Source organism: Lotus japonicus, chromosome 4 (genome assembly GCF_012489685.1).
Source record: "Lotus japonicus ecotype B-129 chromosome 4, LjGifu_v1.2".
Taxonomy (NCBI): Eukaryota; Viridiplantae; Streptophyta; class Magnoliopsida; order Fabales; family Fabaceae; genus Lotus; species Lotus japonicus.
The window spans coordinates 49,151,291-49,155,752 of NC_080044.1; the positions used below are offsets into that span (position 1 = coordinate 49,151,291).

The window sequence follows — 4,462 nt, forward strand, 5'->3', positions numbered from 1 at the left end:
AGGAATTTCTATTCTTAAGTTATCTCTTTCTTTTATGAAGAGATGATCTGCTCTAACAAGTCACCTGTTTATAATTACCTTTGATAGCTTATCACCAAAGAATATTCTTTATTCTTTTCCCTCAACCACTTATTCTTTCATTCTTATCTTCCACATCACTTGCTCTCATCCTCACCACACATTCAAATTTTCTGATTACTTTCTCTCTCCACGTGGGTCCCACCCCACCCAATCAACTTTGCCTTTACTCTCTTCCCCATTCACTCTCCCCTCATTCACGCTCTCCCCTCACGCTCGACATCTCTCTTTCTCTCTTCCTCTCCAAATCCATTTTTCCTCTGCAACCCAAAACAACTCAACATCACCTTCTTCTTCTCCCATGGCAACCGCCACCCAAGGCTATGCCACCACCACGAGAGCCCCCTGTGCTCACGCGAACCGCCGCCGGTCACGCCACCATCACCGCGTTTTCTTCTTCTTCTTCCCATGAGAGCCACCATGAACGATCCGCCACCACCTTGGCCTCTCCTTCACGCGCACCACCACCGTCCTCCTGCTGGCCCATCCGCGAGCACCATCATCACCAACATGAGGAGAAACAACAGAGAAATAGAGGAGAAACCAAACCCTAATTTCAGCCACCTTCAACCTCCTCTTCTCAAATCCAAAGTCGAATCACTGCTATGAGGTGATTTCCCTTGTCAATTTTGAATCTCCCTTTCAAAACCCTAACTTTCCCTTGTTCATTTCCTAAGTTCCATTCCCTGTGTGATATGCCATTGTTATTCAGCTATGAAGGCCACTGAAGGATAGGAAGGTTGTTACCAGAGCAGTAGGAGGATGAAGTTCAGAACCTTAGCCATGAGGCTTAAGGTAGAAAAGAAAGGATTATTGTTTGGGGACTTGTTTATGTCATTAGCTACATGGTTTTTGTCAATTGTTGGTCTGGGGTCAAAATGTTTTCTGTTTTGGGAAATAAAAATTAGAATCCAATTTTAGAAAATGTATCAAGTGCTGCTGTAACTGTTATTAATTCTGTCCTTTAGCCTTCTTGTGATAAATGAAACTACAGTACAATAGCTAGGTTGTTAGAATGGAAAACTTGGCAGATTTCGAACTCTTGAACTCGTTCTTAAGCTGTGTTAACAAATGAATTTGAAGAAGTTGTCTTCATAAGAATTGTATATCTTTTCATTAGAAAACTTTTTCCGCTGGTTTCATGTCGTTCCGACTCGTGTAGCTAAAGTTATGCGCATTTTAGTGAGCACGGGTTAAGCTGTCCCGTTTCTCACGAACTGCTGTTAGTATTTTATTTTTCCTGAATTTTGTAATTCGAATTTAGACTTGAAAATTTATAGGGATTTACAAAACCTGTAGACGAAACTATGATAAAAATATTAGATTTTTCGGAGTGCATTTGACGTATTTAAAAATTAGCCAAAGTCGCTGTACTGTTTATAATCGTTTGACAAAATTAGTTATTTCAAGTGCAAAGAGTTGCTTTGGAAAATAGATGAGAAAATCTTTTATTTTAAAATTATATTACAATGCTTTAGAGTAGGAAAATCTCTTTTGGACTTTACTTAAGTACGTTGTTTATTCGTTTATGCAAATAGAGAACATTTGAGTTTTACGCACGGGTATTCGTTAAAAACCGAATGCGAAAGGTTTTGAAAGTCGAACAAGTTTTTGGAATGTTATGGAATAAGAGTTTTGTTATTATCTTCTTAAGTTGATTTTCTAAGTCAAAAGCTTTTGAAACTGAAGGTGCGAAAAACACTAGAAAGGGGGGGTTTGAATAGAGTTTTTGAATCTTGGATATACTTTTTCTGCTTTTTCAAAACTCAAAGATAAAAACTAAGTGCTGAATGATAGGAAGTAAAGCACACGAATATTTTATCCTGGTTCACTTGAGATAAAAGCTCAAGCTAATCCAGTCCACGTGTGAAGGTGATTTCTTCCTTCTTCTGATGAAGGCAATCCACTAAAATCAATGAGTGTTACAACTGCACTTTGCAACCTGCTAAGTGACTAACAATACACTGATTTTCTCACTAGTATCCTCTTAAGAAGCTGATCTATCGAACCTCTTAAGACTAGCTAAATACTGAATCAGCCTTGATTCAGTCCTCTCAAGATCCGACCAACCTTGGTCTCTTGATGAACTTTACAATATGATGTAAAAGGTTTCGGGTTTACAAAGAGTGCTTCTAACAAGCGAATAGTAAACTCAGATGTTTAAGAACAGTGAAGAAATAATGCTAAGTGAATGGTTCGTATGTGTTGAATATTTTCAGCAAAGTTTCTTAGCCTCTTTCTTCTTTCTTCAGCCTTTATATACTCCAAGACTTGTGATGTAGCCGTTGCTAGGGTTTTATCCGTTGGAGTGGCAATTCTGTAATATCAGACTGCTAGGCTGTACAAGGTAGGTGGCGGACAGACTGAGATTTGTACGACGTTGTACTGTGATAGTGACCTGTCTTTTTACCAGTTGACTTGAGATGAAGGAGCTTCAGATGAACGTTGATGAAGCTTCTGATCATCGTCAGATTGGAGCTTGGATTCCTCTGACCGTGCAACTTCTGCTTCTGAACAAGTTCCTCAGAACTTCTGATCGTCAGAGCTAGAATAGCTTGGGTCTTCAGAACCAACTTCTTGTAAGTCTTCAGAACTTGAGTCTTCTGCATCTGGTCCGTTCCACTGGAACATCTGGCCTTCAGAACTTCTGACTTGAGTTCTTCAGATCTTCTTGAGAGCTTCCATCTTTAGAGCTTCTGAAGCTTTTGCCACTGTTCAGAACGAACATGGTAGGATGAAGAGCTCTCTTTTTAGTAACCCTTGGTTCTTCTTCTTCTGAACGAATAGGCTTGGGTCAGATTCAGAACCTGTTTGTCACAACTTAAAAAGACAAACGTTAGGGTACCACAATTGTTCATCATCACAAACCTTAATTGTAATCATCAAAATATAGAGATGCAACCACTGATCAAACCTTGATCTTACAATCTCCCCCTTTTTGATGATGACAAAACAAGTATTTTGATGAACAATTTTTACACAATAAACTGAATACACAAGAGAGAAAGGATCAGAGATTAAACTTATCCTTGTGTAACGGTTTGCAATGCTCTTTCTGAATCTGGGTTAAAACCTGATTCTGAGCAAGGGTCTCCCCTTGACTCCCCCTGAATCTATGACTTGATGAATTTGTGAAGAAACTAGATTCGGAGTCTGGTTATGTGATCAGAATTTACGCTTGAAGAGATGTATACTCATCAGAAGTGATGGTTTCAGAACTTAGCGTATCTCACATAATGACATAGAGTCTTGTTCAGATATAATTGAAATAAAGCGTTAGAAGCAAGATTAGTTCAAAATGTATTCCTTATCTGAGACGCTTGACAATATCTATGTGCTATAAGTATTGATACTTGTTCTCCTCTACTGGTTTTATGTAATATAAAAATTTATCAAAACCAATTTATGTACTCCCCCTTTTTGTCATAATCAAAAAGAGTGAAAAACACAAACAACAATAACAATAACAGGAAATGATGCAACTAAATATGTTATTATTACTGAACGAAGAAGAAGTACAAGGGAGAGAGAGGAATGAAGAAGACTAATCCTAGATAAATAGGAACGCTCGAGAATTCTTCATGGATAGAAGGTGAAGGTGGAGGGGACGAATGTCCTGATCAATTGAGGCTAACTGAGTAGCTAGCTCCTCCTTCAACGCCACATTCTCCTGGACCGCCTCTGGATCCGCTATATCGTTATCTGCTTCATATTCCAGAAGCATGCAAATGCCCTGGAATTGATCTTCAACGTCCTTCCGACGATTGGTCAGACGGAGGAGGTCAGTCAGAACTTCTTGAAGGTTCTGAAGACAGAGAGTCTGATGAGAGGTGAGCCAACAGGTCAGAAGATGCTCAATCTTCTCAATAGCTTGAGAGATCTCAGAAGAGGAAAGATTAACACTCCATGGAAAGACTTGGTCAAATACCAAAGTCTTGAGTTCAGAAATCAAATCGACAGAAGTCATTCTTGAACAAGGAGTAATGAAACAGAATGATGAGGGAGTGAATAGCTTTTTGATGAAGAAGAAGGATGGCGAAGATTATAAGGAGAAAAGGTAACAGAAAAACATGCAGAAAACTTATCAAATCATAAAGGCATGTAAGTTACTAAATGGACGGTGCATTGAATCAGATAAGAAATCATTAAACATAGTCAGCATAAAATAAATGCGGTCATAACAATTAAATGTATGCATGATAGAGATGAGGAATCATGGCTTGGAAGAGGAGGGAAGGTTTTCCATTAGATACTTCATGATGGCCTCCATTTTGCTTGATGATTCTGCAATCTGCTTGCTTTGCTCTGTCTGAACTTGTCCTTGTTGCTCAACCATCTGAAACAATCGCTGCTGATCATCTTGAATCCTGTCGATCCGGGCAGC

The 4,462-nt window shown here is 39.0% G+C and overlaps 1 long non-coding RNA gene across 1 annotated transcript; it reads left to right on the top strand.

The window, feature by feature from the left end:
- The first annotated feature begins 214 nt into the window (after positions 1-214).
- On the top strand, positions 215-1,179 carry LOC130716220 (uncharacterized). The gene is made up of 2 exons (XR_009011894.1): positions 215-688; positions 791-1,179. It is a non-coding gene; the product is annotated as an uncharacterized LOC130716220 (long non-coding RNA).
- Positions 1,180-4,462: the final 3,283 nt, after the last annotated feature.